Source organism: Dasypus novemcinctus, chromosome 1 (genome assembly GCF_030445035.2).
Source record: "Dasypus novemcinctus isolate mDasNov1 chromosome 1, mDasNov1.1.hap2, whole genome shotgun sequence".
In the NCBI taxonomy this organism is placed as follows: Eukaryota; Metazoa; Chordata; class Mammalia; order Cingulata; family Dasypodidae; genus Dasypus; species Dasypus novemcinctus.
The window spans coordinates 156503598-156523202 of NC_080673.1; the positions used below are offsets into that span (position 1 = coordinate 156503598).

The following is a 19605-nucleotide window of genomic DNA, read 5'->3' on the forward strand; positions in this document are numbered from 1 at the left end:
AGGACTCAGGAATGATTTTGAGAAGGAAAAATGGTTTATTGCTGGCCGGTGGGATTCGGGAGCTTTCTGTTTCTAACCAGAGCCCCAAACAAGACTTTCAAGTTCCTTTTATATGGAGAGGAAAGGCCAAATGGTCCTTTTGTTTCAGTTCTCCATAGGCTTGAATGAGCATATACCTTCCACATCCTAGGTAAACTTTTAGCATGGACTTCATACATTCTAGATAAGCTTATAGCACATTTGGTTTGCATTTTCCGTGAATATTTAAAGTCTATAGAGTTTGCATTGATAAACTGTTTCCTGGGACGGGAGTCGTTGCCATGGTTACTAAGGGCAGGGCTGCAGCCTCTCACCATCCCACACCCACAAGTCAGGACAGACAGCTTAGGTTAAGGTTATCTCCAAAGAGACAAAGAGCCTCCCACCCATAGCCCACATTACTAGAGATGATCAGATCTATGTTCAGGTTCTGAATGATGTGTATCCTGGATACTGTTTAGAAATGTGGCTCTTCTCTCCAGTGTGGAGATTCTCAACATTTTATCTGCTTAGATATAATTTACACCTGGGACATATTCCCCTTACAACAGGGGTTCTTCAGGGGTCCACGAGTTTGAATTGAAATTCAAAAAAACATTATTCTTGTGCGGACAAGTTGGTGCAGGTGTGATGTATTATTAATGCACAGTATAGTGTGGACTTGGTAAAGGGTCCATGGTTTTCACCTGACTGGCAAAGGGGTCTGTGGAACAAAAGAGGTTAAGAACCTCTGCCTTATAACATTACTCCACGCCCTTGATTCTGGGCTAGTTAAGAGATTATAGAGGACAAGAAAGCCCATTTCCTGACCCTCAGATGCTTACATTCTAGTTGGGGAGACAGGCAGCTAGGATGTGAATAAATAAATAAGCTCATATCAGGCAGTCATAAGGTCTATGATTAAAAAAAAAAATGGAAATGGGGTAGTGCCATCGGAGGCCTCCCTGATTCGAGTGGGTTGCTGTTTTTGCATCAGGAATCTCTGTGAGATTCTCATAAAGTTGAAATTTAGGTTATCAGAAATTTTCATCATCTTAACTTTCAGAGGTGTGAAACCGTAAACTGTTGCTTTTTGATCAAAGAGTACAGTGTGGCTGGAAAAGACATTGTCTTTTGTTTTGTTTTCTCAATTTAGAACTTATTTATTGAGCGTTCATTGTACTGAATGAACAATAGTAACATTTGTTGAGAGCTATCTGCCAGCTATTGTGATAAGTTTACACTTAATCCTTCTAACACAGTCCTTTCGGGTGTTATTGTTCTTGTTTTACTGAGAGAACCAATGCGCAGTGTGGATAAATGATTTTTTTACTTTAAAAATGATTTTATAGGAATTTCAATTCATAGAAATTGATTAAAAAAACTCTGCCCTCTTTGAATTCTTGAGTTTCTTCTTTTTTTTTTATTTTTTAAATATTTATTTATTATTATTATTTTTTAATTACATTAAAAAAATATATGAGGTCCCATTCAACCCCACCGCCCCCGCCCCCCACTCCCCCCACAGCAACACTCTCTCCCATCATCGTGATACATCCATTGCACCTGGTAAGTTCATCTCTGAGCATCACTGCACCCCATAGTCAATGGTCCACATCGTAGCCCAGACTCTCTCACGTTCCATCCAGTGGGCCCTGGGGGGATCTACAGTGTCCCGTAATTGTCCGTGAAGCACTATCCAGGACAACTCCACGTCCCGAAAAAGCCTCCACATCTCATCTCTTCCTCCCGTTCCCCACACCCAGCAGCCCCCATTTGAGTTTCTTTTTGATATCTTTTGAAATTTGAAATCCCCACCAAGTCATCTGACCCATATAGCCAGTCAAGCCCCTGGTTCATTATGTTTGACCCAATACAAAATCAAGTCCGTCTGTCCTAAACCTCCCGCTATGCGATAACAAATCCTCGTGGAATCAATAAAATCAAGCTAACTTCTTACGCCTGAAAAATTGTTTCCCATCTCTAGAAGCCTGAAGCCACTTCTGCTTTTTTGCAAGTGATAGGGCTTCCTTGCTGCAGCAACTTTGGTGTTCCAAATAAAATACTGTACTCTGCAAACTTGACTTCTATTTGTCTTTAGATAAAATGAAGAGACTGTTCTATATGGACCTGGGTGTGGGAGTGAATGGGGTATGTTCTCACATAGCAAAGAGTTCAGCCTAACTCAGGTCTAGAGAACATTATGGAGTCAGGCTAGTGGTTTTACAGTCTCTTCCATTATGACCTTGATTCTGAGTCCAGTGGATTTCTGGACTTTATTCTCTATATTTACTGTCCTTTATAGGTAACCATTTTACCAGTTGCTTATATATCATTACAGTGCTTCTTTACAAATATAAACAAATATGAATATATATTTTTTCTCCCCTCTTTTTGAACACAAAATGTGTGTGTATGTATAATTCTGTATCTTCTTTATTTAATATATTCTGGAGATCTTTCATAGAAGTACATAAAGTACTTCATTCATTATATAGCTCATGGTATTCCTTTTTATGGATAGACCACAGGTGATCTTACCACTTCCCTTGGGTTGTTTTCAGATTTTCACTTTTACAGATATTTCCATGACCATTTTCTTGTATATTTGCCATTTTGTGAGTATGCAGTTATATGTCAGTTTTCATCCCGGTTTGTTGGGTCAAAGGATAAATACATTCGTAATTTTGGTAGATATTGCCACTACACCCCAGCAATGGAAAGTGTCTGTTTCGTGGGCCTTTTTGTTTTTTTGTTTTTAGATTATTTATTTAATCCCCCCCCCCCCCCCCCCCGTTGTCTGTTCTCTGTGTCTATTTGCTGCATCTTGTTTCTTTGTCCGCTTCTGTTGTCAGCAGCACGGGAAGTGTGGGGGGCGCCATTCCTGGGCAGGCTGCACTTTCTTTCGCACTGGGCGGCTCTCCTTATGGGCGCACTCCTTGTGCGTGGGGCTCCCCTACGCCGGGGGACACCCCTGCGTGGTGTGGCACTCCTTGCGCGCATTAGCGCTGCGCATGGGCCAGCCCCACACGGGTCAAGGAGGCCCGGGGTTTGAACCGTGGACCTCCCATGTGGTAGACGGACGCCCTAACCACTGGGCCAAGTCCGTTTCTCTCTTGGGCCTTTTTGAAAGAAAGGTATTTCTAGGGTTTTTTGCCAGGAGTCCCATACTTTGTGTGTCCTCAAGTACTTGATAAATGCTGTTAAATCTATGACCATTGTGTCGAGATACAGATAATTACATTTGGCATTTTCTTTAAGATAGTGAAAGAATTTGTAATATTCTTTAGAAAGATGTTAAAGGTGTGGAAAAACATGTAAATTGGAGCCCATAAGGGATTAGTTGTCTTTTTATGCCTTCTTACTCCAGATAGATCATTCATTGCATAGTTAAGATTTTATTATAAGCAAGTTCTTCTTGACCAAATTCTCAATTAGAAAAATCTAATTTCAGTAGCGATACATTATATGGAAGATGTTAAAAGGTTAATTTCTTGCAAAACATGATTGTTACTAATAACCAACTATATTTCATTTTTTCTCCTCCAGCCTGTAACATTCCGTGTTCTGTTTGATACATGGCAAATCACTACTGCTTTGCACCAGTGTGCCCATTTGAGTGCCTATAAAGTACAAGCTCCAGATTGAAAAAGCTTCTAGATGGATCCTTTCCAAATTTGGAGTTTTTTCTACAGACTCTGTGCCTCAACAATCGTTTCTAAGTGGTAAGGATATGAATTTTTTTTTTTTTTAAGAAAAACAGTATAATAGAAATTTGTAAAGCAATTTTTGTTTGGATTACTTTCCTCCTTTTCTCTGTCTTCTCTTTTTACATATGAGTAATGCTTGTGCTTTTATTTTTGCTAAAATTTTCTCATTCACATCTAAAAATAGCAACATCAAGTATTTGAAAGGGTCAAAACATTCTTTACATTTTATATTTTGGGTCCAGTATTTGTAATATTTGTAAAGCATAAATATAAATATATGTGAACAACTTTATGTGCTCTGTGTGTACTCTTATTGTAATCCCTTATTGTAAGGCAGAAGTAGTTTATCTTGTTTATTTTCTTTTCTATTTAGGTATTTTGAACATAGTGGGTCAAGAAAAGCCTTTCATTTCCTAGTGATTGCAAATTATAGACACATTTATGGAGATGATAAGAAAGATGTATAATGTTAGCTCTTCTTTTTATAGCTTGGCATACTGTGCCTTTACACATTCTAAAATTTTTTTTTGGAAGCATAGATGTTAGTTAGCTAACAAGTTTTCTGAACATCTCTGAGATTTACTCAAAACACATTTGGGGATGGGGCACAAAGGAAAATTGAGCAGAACAAGTTTCGAAATAGAACACTTTTAAAATAAAATTACTGAGGTAGATTCAATCTGAGCCAATCAGTCAATAAATATTTACCAAATGCCTGCTATTTATGAATGAAAATATAAAATGACATTTAGCTCTATAAAAGTAAATCACCAAATGGAAATCATGGTATTTGGTGAGAATGAAAGGCGGGGTAGGAAGAGTACAGAAAGGGTACTTTTAAGCCCTAGTTTTAACCATTAATTGTAGGTTGTTCTTGAGTATAAGTTAATTAGCCTTAGGAGACATCAGTTTTCTCATCTGTGAAATGAAAATGTTAGACTAAATGACTTATTAGGTTTCTTGGGGCTTTTATAACCTAACATTCTGTAACTGTTATGAACAAATTGATAGATTTTTTGCTTTTTTGGGGACCATTTGTTGTTAGCCTTTCTAATGCATATGTATATATTTATGTATATATGAATTTTTTATTAGAGAAGTTGTGAGCTTTTAAAACATTCATGCATAATTGCTTAATTCCCACACAGCACCCTTCCACCAATACCTTATACTGTTATGGAACATTTGCTAAAGATTATGAAAGATCGTCATTAGACTATTACCACTAACTGTAGTCTGTAGCGTACTTTTGGTATGTTTTTTTCCATAACCCCCAGTATCTTCTTGGATATTGATGCAAGAATACTACAATAGTACTGTTAACTATAGTCCATAAGTTACAGTAATTGTATTTTTCCCACATATCTCCATATTCTTACTACCTTGGAATAATGATGTATATTGTTCTAGTTTTTAGATCAGTCTTATATTTGTGCTAGTAACCACAGTCCTTGTCCATCTCTGGGTTCACTATGTTATTCAGTCCCTAGATTATTCTCTTGCTTTCTTTCAATTGACATTTACATCCCTAGACTACCCCTTTCACCCACAATCCAGCTGTAGAACCTTGTCTCTTAGAAGTGTTTCATTAGGAGATTTTTTACATATCTCTTGCCATATCACACTATGAACTATCAGTGACTTCTTTAATACTTAGAGTCATTTCTGACTTAAATGTAATCGTATTAGAGAATCAATTCCAGAATCCCTAGAGCCAATCTAGAAAACTGATCTTTAAGATTCTGTTCCTTCTCTTCCTCTAGAGCCATTTTCGTACCAAATCTGTATCAGTGTTCTTCAGAAATGTAGAACCAATTGAATCTATATATAAAGGGGTGAATTTTAAGGAATTGGCTCATGGGTTTGTGGATGCTAGGAAGTCCAAAATCCATAGGACATACTACCATTCTGGAAATTCAGGAGATGATTGATGCTGTAGTCTGTTTTTTGTTTTTTTTGAGGTATGGGGACCTCATGTGTGAGAAGCCAGCCGTCAATCACTGAGACATAGGTTTTCCGGAGTTGGTTTTTTTGTTTGTTTGCTTGTTGTTTTTGTTTTTATGTTTTTTTAGGAGGCACTGGAAATTGAATCTGGGACCTCCCATTTGGTAAGCAGACACTCAGTAGCTTGAGCCACATCCGCTCCCCGATGCTGTAGTCTTGAGGTAGATTTTTCCTTTTTCCAAGAAACGTCAGCGATTAGATAATGCCCACCCACATCATTGAGGGTGATCTCCTTTATTTAAAGTCAATTAACTATAGATGTTAATTACATTTACAAAATACCTTCACAATATTTGGGTTAGTGTTTGACCCCACAACTGGGCATATCCTTTACAAGTTGACACATAAAATTACCCATCACAGATGGGTGGGGAAATATCTCATCTTCTAATGCCCCATCTAAGGCCATATCCCTCAGGAAGCATTCAGCAAATTCTCCCGTAAATGCTAACATGTGTCTGAATTTTTCTGTGTGTCTGGATTTCTGCATCCTATAAAGGGCAGAAATCCCAGGTCATTTCCAGGAGGTAGAACTATGGGTTTGGCTGTCACAAAACTCAAGAGACAAATGATGGACTCCTTTATCCCATTTTCAGTTTTTCAACATAAAATAGTTCACTTTTCCAGACTCTCTTCTTCCCCAAAGAATCACATCATTTTACCAGTACTCACCTATAAATGTGATAGGAGAGATACAAGACCTACTTTTACTTTTCCTTGTTAGGAGAAATCCAGCAACCATCCCATCCCATCCCATCCCGTCCCATCCTGTCCCGTGTCCAGATTTATCTTCCCAATGTCCTGTTTTCATCATCCTCTCATTTATGTACTTTCCATAGCTTCCCCTTGCTTGTCACACTCTTATGGATTTCAAGGCTTTCAAGAACCTGGCCCCAGCTGGAATCACTGAGCTATGATGGAATGAGGATATGCCTGGCATTGAGAAGACCAGTGATTCAGTTCCAGCTGGCTGCTTCATATCTCAGCTTTATCATCTGTAAAATGGGGTATAATACCTACCTCTTAGGATTGTGGAAAGGAATTATAATAGCTAATGTCTTTAAAGAACTTAATTCAATTTCTGGCACTCAGGTGATCTGTAAATGTAGTTAAATTTTTCCTAATGACAATTTTACTATCAAGGTCTGCAATCTTATAAAAAAAGAAGTACAAAGAAATCCTAAAGAAATGTGAGAGATAATTTCAAATTGGGACACGAAGTCAAGTTATTTTCACAAGGGAGGTGGTGTTTGAGGAACATAGGGAGATGAGACCTCAATAAGGGTGGTGGCCCTCGCACTTCATTCTGCTCCTCTTTAGCTGCTTTACCTGCCAATCAATCTTTGCACAGCCCACCTCTCTGACAGTACATGAGAGTGTCTAAATGTTAGGCTTTCTTCCCAAAGACCAGCTGTTGGTGATCCTTGACTCCTTTGCCACAATACAAGGCATGTGGTGGCATCTGCTGTTCTCTTTCTTCTCTTCCAGGTTTCATTGCTTTCAGCTTCTTGCTTCCCTGTCTTTTTTTTTTTGTAACAGAGACATTTTTGGTCTTTCTTTAAATTATGGGGCCCCAATAAGGTACCCACCGTCACAGTGTTTTTCAATCATCATTTTCTTTTGAGTTGATATTTTATATTTCTCTCTCTCTTTTTTTCTCCTTCTTATCCTTCTCATCTACTCACCTCTAGGATTTTTTTTTCATTTGATTTAGAGGTTCCCTTTCTGTCCAGTCTTGTATCATATTAAAAACTCTCATCGGGCTTCCTTGACCAGTCCAGCACCCATCATTTTCCAGCTTAGTAATTATCAGGGTCACTACATCTTCAACCAGTGGTTCCAATACTGGGACCTTTTGAAAACGAAAATACGAGCTTGGGAGAAGGGTGTAATGACTGGCAGGTGTCCTGTGACCAGTTAGCGAAGCAGCATTAGTTGAGCAGGACTGGGACACCCGACGACCTGGGCACCTATTCATGTCCCGTCACTATGGCCTTTGACATTGTTACAACTTGGAACAGTTCCATTTCTGGGGTCTTGGAGAGTTTCCCCATGAATATAGCCCTCAGCCATGCCATCCTTTTCTAATCTGTTCTTCATTATTTTGGCTTATAATTTCTTGTCGTTTCCCCCCCCCCCCCCAATTGCTTAGCTATTTCTTGGCCTTGTTAGTTTTCTAATTGTGTGAACCCCATTTCATACTTGGAGCAGAACCTTATGATTTTTGCCTTTTTAAACTGAGAGGTACCTATTTTATCAAATCCTAAACCTTAGTCAATTTGCCTTATATTTTCTTTTTTTCTGCCAGTTCTAACTGCTTGATATAGTTAGAAAAGGTCACATGTAAGTTTGAATCTACTCAGCAACCATTTACTTGATCTCTAAATTGAGTTTTATGAAAATCTGTTTCTTACCCTTCCTTGAGAAGATCCCAAACTCTGCTTTGTCACTCTTACGTCTCAGTTTTGAGGCCATCTAGCATACCTCCTGACCTATTCTTTCTTTTACTTCCAATTTTTTTCTTGTAACTGAGGAAGAAAATAAGAATCTTGCCTTATTTTAATTATGAAAATTTAACATTTTAATTATTAAAATTTAAAAACATAAAAGTAAACAGATGAGTGTAAGGAACCCTCTTGTATTCATCACCCAGTTTAAATAATTATCAAGTCATGATCATACTGTTTTCCCACCACTGACTTTCCTCCCCTACTGTAATATTTTAAAGCAAAACCTAGACATCATTGAACTTATCTGTAAATATTTCAGTTTGTATCCCTAAAATGTAAGGCTCTCTTCTTTTAAAATATACCATTATCACACTCAAAAAATAGCAACAATTCCAATATCATCGAGTATTTAGTGTTAATTCTAATGGTCTCATACATTTTAGAAGCAGTTTATTTGATTGAATCAGGATCAAGATAAGGCCTCCACATTGCAACTTACTGATTTCTCTCTTAAGATTCCTTTCTTCTCTCTCCTTTTGTCCTTGAAATTTATTTGTTGAACAAAATTGTGTCCTGTAGATGTGGGTGTTGTTGATTGTATTCCTGTGAGGTAATTTAACATACTCCTTTGTTCTTCGTATCTCGTATTAAGTGGTAGTTGGATCTAGAGACTTGATTAGATTCTGATTTGATTTCTTTTGGCAAGTCTCTGTATTTTGGAATGTTTTCTGTCCAGTGCACATAATGTCCAGTTGTCTGTCTTTTTGTACTGATAATGGCCATTGGTGCTCAGTGCTTTAGATCAGTGGTTGGCAAACTTTTTCTGTAAGGAGGCAGATAGCAAATATTTTGGCTTTCAGGCCATCTGGTCTTTGTCACAACTACTAAACTCTGCTCCTGTAATAGGAAAGCAGCCTTAGGCAAATGTAAACAAGTGGTTATGGCTATGTTCCAATAAAACATTTTTACCAAAAATAGGTGGTGCCTTCCCCCCTCCCCCCCCCCCCCCCCCCCCCCGCTATAGAGCTAAATCATTAGGGGTTACAAAATACTGATATTTTAATACTGTAATTCCTCTTTCATTTATTTGAAATATTAGCTGGAATATTCTATAAAGAGAAACTTCTCATGTCTTCTTTGTTACCTAGTAATACCGTTTTGTATTGGAAAGCTGTGATAAATGCGTGATTCTTTCCCTTTATTTACCAATTTCAAAATAAGGAACTGGTGATATTAGCCTTCACCACCAGTGGCCATTCAGGATCTCTCCTGCAAGGTTCAATCGAACTCTCAGATTTAAACATATTGGAATTATTAAATTCATTGTGGTTGTTTTCCTTATTGGTGCTTAAATTACTTCATTTTAGACCAGTGGGAGCCTTTTAAAGTTGATTCCTGAGTTATTATTTTTTCCACATCAATGCTACATTTACTTCTCCTGAGTTATTTTGACATGACCCTAGTAGTTTTTGATAGCTGTTTGGTTATCTGGTATAACAGGATGATCTAGACTCATAATGTACATTTCTTCCCTGTACCTGGTATCAGCAGTTTCTCCAAGGAGCCCTGATTACTTTAGTAGGGAATAGAATTTCAAGACTACAATCTGGGATCTAGAGATACTCATTGCTAACAGATTAGTCATTGTTTCTAGGCCTTTTCAGTAGTCAGAATTAGGGGAAAAAATTTTTTTAAAAGATACAGTATCTCTTAATTTTGTACTGATACTTCCAATTTTCTTTCAGCCCTAAAAGACTTTTACTTAGTCTTTTTAGTTTTTTGTCTATATCTTTCTCTTAGCTGAGAATCCTGGTCATTACATTAGAATATTACATAATTACTAATTTATACTATCCCCAGTAGATGCACAACAGTTTCAGAATAGCAACACCAACATTAAAGTTTTTTATCTGACTTCTTTTACTCAATATTCTGTCTTTAAGATATCCCCATGTTGTTTTATGGAACAGTAGTGTTTCTTCATTGCTGTATAGTATTCCATTGTATGCAATATCACAGTTATCCCTCTCTAGTTGATGGGTTTTTGAGTTGTGACTGGTCTGGCCTATTACACCCATGATATGTACTATAGAGGTCTTTTGATGGACATAGGAATTTATTTCTGTTGAATATACCTTGGAGTAGAATTTGCAACTCTCTTTTGGCTTTATTACTTTAGGGCATATTTCTGTATTAATATTTAGTCAAAATACTGTCTGTATTAGTAATTTATTGCTTTATAACAAATTACCCCAATACATAGCAGCTTAACACAAGAAACACTTATTCTCTGTTAGTTTCTGTAGGGTGTGGCTTAGCTTGGTGCATCTGTTTCCAATGCTTGGACCCTTCTTGGATGCTTTCAAACTCATGCATGTGATTGTTGGCAGATTTTAGGTCCTATCTGGCTGCTGGCAAGAGACCATTCCCTTGGGCCTTTCCATAGAGCAGTTACAACAGGGTGGCTGACTTCTATTTCTCTTTTTGTCTTCTCTTCTCATTTTTCTCCTCTAGGATTCATGGGGATTCGATCCTGGGGACCTCTGATGTGGAGAGAGGTTCCCTATCACTTGAGCCACCTCAGTTCCTGATTTCTGCTGTGCTTCACCTTGATTCTCTCCTTCATCTCTCTTTTGTTGAGTCATCATCTTGCTGCATGACTCACTTGCGCGGGTACTGGCTCACTTCATGGGCACTTGGCTTGCTGTGCGGGCAGTTATATGGACACTCAGCTTGCTGTTTGGGCACTCAACTTACTGCATGGGATGCTTTCTCTTTTTCTTTTTTACCAGGAGCCCCAAGGATTGAATTCAGGTCCTCACATATGGTAGGCAGAAGCCCTATCACTTGAGCCACATCTACTTCCCATGTGACTTTTTCTTAAAGTTATAACCTGTCACTTCTGCCACATTCTATTTGCTAGATTTGTGGTTTGTAAATCCAGACCAGTCAAGGAGAGATGTTTACCTCAGGGCATGAATACTAATAGGTGGGGATCCCTAGGGTTCCTCTCAAGCCTGTCTACTGCACTGAACTTAAGTCAGTTGTAATAATTGTTCTCTGTACAGTTATGCCACTGGCTAGATGGACATTTAAGTTTGTTTATTTCATTTTATTTTTTATATTTAATAATAGTTGTTCTAAAATGTAATTTTGTTTTATAATCATTTGTAATACTTACATGTTTCCAAAGTTAAATCTACAAAATAAAGTATATTCAAAGGAATTTAGCTTCTCTTTTTTTCCATCCTTTTCCCTCCCTCTGCTGTAAGTACTTGTATTTTTAAAAATTCAATTTATTCCATTAAAAAATATATATATATGCAGGCTATATCTTCATTATCTCCATTCTTATATAAATTTTGGAATACTGCATACCTTGTTTTTTCACTTACCATATTTTGGATTTTAGTCCTTAGTAGTATATTATCCATTCCCTACTTACGTATGTTTGTATGTATGTATGTGTGTATGTATGTATGTATCTAAGCAGTTATAAGATTACAAAAAATCATACCAAAAGTACAGAGTTTCCATATTCCACCCCTCACACAGTTTTCCCTGTCATTAACATTTGGCATTTTTGTAGTGCAATTGTTTCCATTGATGAGCCAATAGTGTCCGTATTTTACATTGGGGTTTACTCTGTGTTATACAGTTCAGTGCATTAAAAAAATATTGTGGTAACATATGTATACTGTAATTTTATCATTTTAACCACTTTCAAGTATGCAGTTTAGTTTTGGTAGTTACATGTACAATGTTGTCTACCATCAACATCATCCATTACCAAAACTTTTCCATCACCCCAAATAGAAACTGTGTATCTATTATGCATTAACTCTCCATTTCCTGCCCTCACCCCAGTGCCTTATATCCTCTATTCTAGTTTCTGATTATGAATTTACATATTCCAATAGTCATTCATTTTTATAGCTTCATAATATCCTATTGGGTGAATGTACCATAGTTTATTTAGCATGTTTCCATTGATGAGGGTAGGGATTATTTCAAATCTTTTTCTAATATAAATAATATTGCAGTGAATAACCTTGTGTGTATATATGTCTTTTATTTTATTTTTTATTTTTTATTTTTTATTTATTTCTCTCCCCTTCTCCCCAGTTGTCTCCTCTCTGTGTCCATTCGCTGTGTGTTCTTCTGTGACTGCTTCTGTCCGTATCAGCGGCACTGGGAATCTGTGTTTCTTTTTGTTGTGTCATCTTGTGTCAGCTCTCTGTGTGTGCGGTGCCATTCTTGGGCAAGCTGCACTTTCTTTTGTGCTGGGCGGCTCTCCTTACGGGGTGCACTTCTTGCGCGTGGGGCTCTCCTATGCGGGGGACACCCCTGCGTGGCAGGGCACACTCTGCGGGCATCAGCACTGCGCATGGGCCAACTCCACGTGGGTCAAGGAGGCGGGGGCGGAGGTTTGAACTGCGGACCTCCCATGTGGTAGGCAGACACCCTATCCATTGGACCAAGTCCGCTTCCCTATATATGTCTTTTAATTTTGCTGTTCTATATTGTGACAGATCCCTAGAATTGGAATTGCAGGACCAAAGAGTGACTGAGTATATAATTTTACTATATATTGCCAGATTTATTCTCATAAGAATTGTTCTTCTTTGTGTTAGTATCAGAACTATATGAGAGTGTCAATTTGTCCATACATAACCTTGACAACAGAATATTTTATCAGACTTTCAGAGTTTTTGCCAAATGGAATTTCATTGTAGCTTTAATGAGTGAGATTGTCTTTTTATATGGTAAAGAGACATTTGCATTTTTATTTCTGTTAACTGTCCATTTCTTAACACATTTTTCTCTAGGTTTATTGGTGTTTTCTATTTTTGATAAGCTCTTTATATATTAGGAATAATCTGCCTTTGGCCTACTTCATTTTGCTTCTCATCCTTTTCCATTAGTGTTGCATTTATTCTCCTGGCTAAGTGATTATTCAATATTTGATGACTTCAGAGGCTACGCCTATAGCTCAGACCTGTTCCTCTCCCATTATTTCTTCAAACTCAGCATGCCCCAGATAGCATTTGTCTTTGTCCACAAATTGGACTTTCCTGAGTTCCTTTTATCAGGTAATGGCATTGCCATTTTCCCAGTTGAGACTAGAGAACTTGAAGGGAACTTTTGTGGCTTTGTTTAGTATTAACTCAGCAAGTATTTGTTGAGCACATACCAGGAACCAGGTACTGAGTTGGGCACTAGGTAACAAAGAGTCATAATCCTTGTTTTCAGGCATTGGTCTGATAGGTGGATAGCTATTTCACAAACATATACTAATCCATGTTTAAAATATATGGTAAGCATTTCATGAGGGAATTGAATGGCTGGGGCATTCAATTAGATTGAAGATTGGGGCATTATTAGATTGAAGAGATTAGAGAATGCCTCTTTGAGAAAATGACATTTAAGATAAGATTTGAAGAACTATTAGTGTTAAGTTGGTGAAAAATCAGGGTACCAGTTTCCAGACATAGGAAACAGTGTGTAGTAGAAGGGTCCTGAGGTCAGATAGAGGTTGAACTTCTAGGAACTGAAAATAAGATGAGTTTGACTGGTGTGTAGGGAGAACGGGTAGAGGGGTATGAGATGTGATTTGATTTTCCTTGGTGACTACTCTGGGGTAATAAATCAAAGAAAGTGCATATAGAAGTCCCTTAGGAGGCTTGAAAGAATCATGAAAGGTGATGGTTCCTTATTCATTCAGTTGTGAAATTCTTCCGACCTACTTCAGTGCTTTGTTCATTTCTCTGGTATTTTTATATCTGTTGCTCTAGTCCAGCAAGTTATCTCTTGACTACTTGGATCGATTTTTAAAAAATTGGTCCCACTTTGCTTTATTCTCTGTTCCCCATCCAATCTACTTCTGATGGTAACCATTAGAAATCACAGATCTGTTCATTTTTTTTTTTTTAAGATTTATTTATTTAATTTCCCCCCTCCCCTGGTTGTCTGTTTTCTGTGTCTTTTTGCTGCGTCTTGTTTCTTTGTCCGCTTCTCTTGTCGTCAGCAGCACGGGAAGTGTGGGTGGCGCCATTCCTGGGCAGGCTGCACTTTCTTTCGCGCTGGGCGGCTCTCCTTACCGGTGAACTCCTTGCGCCTGGGGCTCCCCTACGTGGGGGACACCCCTGCGTGGGGCGGCACTCCTTGCTCGCAACAGATCTGTTCATGTCACTTACTTTCTCAAAAACCCTGGCATTGAAGGCTGTTTTAGTTTTCCAGCTGCCAAAGCAAATACTATGCAATGGGTTGGCTTAAACAATGGGAATTTATTGGCTAACAGTTTTGACAGGTAGGGGTAGCCCAAATCAAGGCATCATTAAGGCATTGCTTTCTTCTGGAAGACTGACTTTCTGGGTTAGGCTGCTAGTGACCCTTGGTTCTGGGCTTCTCTGTCACATCGCAGTACACGTTGGGGCTCCTCCTGGTTTCTCCTTTCTCTTCTGAGTCCTGTTGATGTTTAGCTTCTGAGCATCCATACTGGCTACTCCCTCTGTCTGAATTTCGTGTGGCTTATAAAGAACTCCAGTAATAGGACTTAAGACCCAACCTGATGGAGTTGGGTTATTCCTTAGCTGAAGGAAGCTCCTCAACAGGTTCAAACCTACAGGAATGGATTAAGTTTAAGAACATGTTTTTCTGAGATTCGTAGCTCCAAACCACCTTAAAAGGATTTTCATTTTCCCTCTGCTTTAAGGGTCTGCTCCCTTAGAGTTTCCTTTAGGTAGCCAAGATTGATACTTTTGTACCTCTTTCCTTAGCTCATCTCTTCTGTCATGACATCTTTGCTTCTGGAACCCTACTGCCTTGCTCTTTTTTTTTTTCCTCCATAAAGGTTCTGCTCAAATCTTATTCCCTAACCGTAGATTCCCTGAGTGAGGATTTTTTTTCTTTTTTTACTCCCATGTCCTATTTTCCTATGTTGATATGTCAGCTCTAAGATTCATCAGTTTGTGTTATATTAGAAATATTCATGTATTTATTTTGAATGCAAAAGATCGTAGCTTTTTCATTTTTGAAACTGATAGGAACTCAAAAGATATTTATTGAATTGTATGAGATTAGGGAACATTGGATGTGGTAGATCACTCATTGAAATCTCTTGTAAAAGTAAATAGAATAGGGAAGCAGATGTGGCTCAAGTTGTTGGACTCCCGTCTACTGTATAGGAAGTCCAGGGTTTGATTCCCAGGGACTCCTGGTGAAGGCAGGATGGCTCGTGTGGAGAGCTGGCTTTCTTGGAGTGCTGGACCACACGGAGTACTGACCTGCGCAGCATGCTGGCCTGTGCAGGAGTGCTTTACCACATGGAGTGCTGGCCTACACAGAGAGCTGGTGCAACAAGATGATGCAACAAAAAGAGATACAGGGGAGTGACAATAAGAGACACAGCAGACCAGGGAGCCGAGTGGCGCAAGAGATTGAACATCTCTCTCCCACTCTGGAAGGTCCCAGTATTGGTTTCCAGTGCCACCTAAAGAGAAGACAAGCAGACACAGAATAATGCACAGCAGATGGACACAGAGAGCAGATGACGAAAGGGGGTGGGAGGGAATAAATAAATCTTTAAAAAAAAGAAAAAGTGAATAGAAAAGTCTTGGGTACAATTTTCCAAGCATCTTGTATTGAAATTTTAAGGAGTAACCTCTACTTAGAAATACAAAAGTCTTACTGCCTTAAAAACAGTCTTTACAGTTCAGTGCACATCAAATAATACTAATACTCTTTTTTTTTTTTTGAAAAGACATTGCTTTTTTTAAAAAATTTTATTTAATTTTATTATTATTTTTATTTCTTTAATTCCCCTCCCCTCCCCCGGTTGTCTGTTTTTCTTTGTCTTTTTGCTGCGTCTTGTTTCTTTGTCCGCTTCTGTTTGTCGTCAGCAGCACGGGAAGTGTGGGCGGTGCCATTCCTGGGCAGGCTGCTCCCTCCTTCGTGCTGGGCGGCTCTCCTTACAGGTGCACTCCTTGCGCTTGGGGCTCCCCTACGCGGGGGACACCTCTGTGTGGCACGGCACTCCTTGCGCGCATCAGCACTGCGCATGGGCCAGCTCCACATGGGTCAAGGAGGCCTGGGGCTTGAACCACGGACCTCCCATGTGGTAGACGAACGCCCTAACCACTGGGCCAAAGTCCGTTTCCCAAATAATACTAATACTCTTTACACTAGTTGGGAAAAAATAGATTTATATGGAATATCAGAACATTCTTATGACTTACTGGGAGTAGTAATGTCTTATTTAGAGCATTTAAATATTTGTTTACTGTGGTGGCAAAGAATGTCTAATAAAATCATGAATATGTAGTAGAGTTTGAATACATCTACGATTTTACCTGAGTTCTTGGATTAATTATTGACTTAGCTAACTTTTTACCGGTTTCTTGCTAGGTTAAATGTGATAGTCTGCATATTGACAAAGATTTATATAGTTGACCCTCATATGTAATTTTGCCTGTAAAGCAGGGCCAGCCAGCCTGTTTCTTTTGAGAAGGGTACTATTGTTTACTGCTTACAACTTGCTAAATTGTTTGTCTTCTTTAGGAGGTACCAGGAACCGAACCTGGGACCTCCCATATGGCAGGCAAGTGTTCAACTGCTTGAGCCACATCTGCTTCCCCAATTTATTTATTTATTTTTAAAAAAGGATTTATTTTTTATTTATTTATCTTTCCTTACCCCTCCTCCAGTTGTCTGCTCTTTGTGTCCATTCGCTGCATGTTCTTTTGTGACCACTTCCATCCTTATCAGTGGCACAGGGAATCTGTGTTTCTTTTTGTTGCGTCATCTTGTTGTGTCAGCTCTCCATGTGTGTGGCGCCATTCAAATGAGGTCATTTCTCTGAAATTATTTTGGGAATGGGGAAATACAGATTTGTTTTACATAGAAAAAATTTTCAGATGTTAATTTAACATTTAGTCTTTTTGGATTACTTCTTGCACCAAATGTCTGTTTTATTTTCTAATACATATTGATGCAATAAAAGGGTTGGGGGATTATAGTAAATTTGGTTCCACACTGCATGGATTGATTTTGTTACCTGAAATACAGTAGAGATTAAGCCTTTTAAGCCTATTTAAAACATAAATTTCCTAAAGTCACATTTCAAATTTTGGTGTTTTAACCATATTAAGCAATGAAAGTTTTTAGTTTTATTATTTTTCTTTTTGGAGGTACCAGGGTTTGAACCCAGGATCTTGTACATGAGAAGCAGGTGCTCAACCACTGAACTATATCTGCTCCCCAGTGAGAGGTGGCTTTTTTGTTTGTTTGTTTTTAGGAGGTACTGGGGATTGAACCCAGGATCTCCTACATGGGAAGCAGGCTCTCAGCCATTTGAGCTGCATCCCCTCCCTCTCCAGTTCTATTATTTTAAGGTAAAAATATGTTAGTGGAAATATTTTAAATAAGCTTGCCTGAGATTAAATTAGGACTTGAGCCTCAGTTTCTGGAATATGATTTTAAGTTGTTTTTGTTTTTTAATCACTTTGAAACATTAATTAGGGCAGGTTCTTACATATAGGTAAGAATCAAACTATCATTTGGTATTGTGATTCTGAATGTATTAAGTTTGGAGTGATGAAAGTATTAAACTGAGTAGGTATAAAGCCAGAAATATTCTTTGTAGCTCATGGTTTGATAGGCTTAAAAGATAAAATTGCCAAAAGTGAAATACTACATTCCATATAGGATTTAGTATTAATGAATGAGTTGGGAGAAATGATTTGATTCTTCCCTTTGCATTCTCCGCATCTTATTTCTTCTATTTAGAGTCCAACATGAATAATTCAGCTTCAGATATAATCATAGCATGAATTCAGAAACCTGGTGGTAATATTAAAAGACAAGCTTTTGTTTTTGCAGTAATTAATTATATTTGTATCATATTGGAATTTTTTTATAACACTTTTCCTTTAGGGCACTTATGGAGGGGAATGGTCATAGAGCTGAATGAGTTATACCACATTACACGTTCCTTAAGGCTGTTGACTTGTTATTCATTATTTCTATTTCTCATTACCTTGTACAGTGATATAGAACTGAGACAGGGAGTGGATTAGGATTATGTCTGTTTTCATTCATTATACGATACCTGTTAAAGGTTGGTGTTGGACTTCTAGAAAGCCTTTTAATTTTTTTTCTTTTTGTTTCACTTTAATAAATCTTCCATTAAGTGCTACATCTAGCCTTAATATGACTTGAATTTATAATAAATTTATTAAAAAGAGGGGTATAATTTACATTGGAAAGTTGATCCTGAGACAGTAGTCAAAGGTATTATCCAAATGACCCTGAACTCCAGTATTCTGAACCAGGGACCAAAATTCTCTCAATGTAGAGTAGAAAAAAGAGACACAGAGGGAACCAGGAGAAAAGGGATGATTTAGATGGAATGAAGGGAAGCTTCCTTTTAAACTGCAGATAAGGCAGTTGATTCCTTATATGCTTTGTCAGATTTTCCCTATAATGTAGAAACAGCTGGCACAGAATTGTGTAGCTGATTGAATTATCACTGTGTTTAAACTGAATGTCTATTTTTGAGAGCATATATTTTGGGGTAAAGATTATTTTAAGAGTCTTGGCAGAAATGGGGGATTATCACTTCTTTATAAGTTGTTCACTGGAATTTTAAATTAATAGTAAGATATTAATAGAAGGGGATTGAATTTAGTCTTAAGCATTTCTTTGATTTGTTGGTGTTAGCATGATTTTTCCTCTTTCCCTCCCAGTTTTTACTTTTGATAAGGCAAATTCTTTTCATGAAATATTTGAAATAAATTATTGTGTTTATCTCCTTTTGAGAGGCCTTTAACTTTTGTTCCATGTTCTAGAATCATGGTAAAAACATTGAAATGACATTTGCATTCTCATTTGAAAACTTTATCTAACTTTATCTAACAACTTACTTTTTCAAAACATAGAAGATTCTAGATGTGCAGTATTTCTCAATTCACTTATCAGCTTTGCCAGTTTTCACATCTGTAAAGTTGACCATTGCAGGAATTGTAGGTTCATGTAGGTTAAAATAAAGTAATATATATGAAACACCTAACCTAGTTTTTTGTATATCATAGACCCTTAGTAAAGAAGGATGCTTTTACATTATAGGGAACTTAATTTGAAATTCTAGGCCACCATTTCTTAGAGTGCAGTAAACCAATTATGAATTCTACCTTCCTACAATAGCAATTTATTGTCTGAGACTGAGCCACTGGAGAAGAATAAAGCCTATGTACAGGGTGGGGTGGTGGTGGGGGGTATTGACTCTTGTGTACAAATCCATTTAGAGTCACTGCATGAGCTGGAATGTGAAGGATTTAGCTTTGTGGCATGTTCTATACGGTCATCTGTGGTGACTAAACTGACTTGGAATGTTGTTTTGTCACTAACTTTGACATCTATTATTT

General features: G+C 37.9%; 1 protein-coding gene across 4 annotated transcripts in view; it reads left to right on the forward strand.

The window, feature by feature from the left end:
* FRYL (FRY like transcription coactivator) overlaps positions 1 to 19605 on the forward strand; it is a 252518-nt gene that overhangs the window by 27684 nt on the left and 205229 nt on the right. For all 4 annotated transcript variants that reach the window (XM_071216578.1, XM_071216579.1, XM_071216583.1 and 1 more), the window contains exon 2: positions 3568 to 3743. The gene's annotated coding sequence lies outside the window, so the exon portion shown is untranslated. The remainder of the gene's footprint in view (positions 1 to 3567; positions 3744 to 19605) is intronic.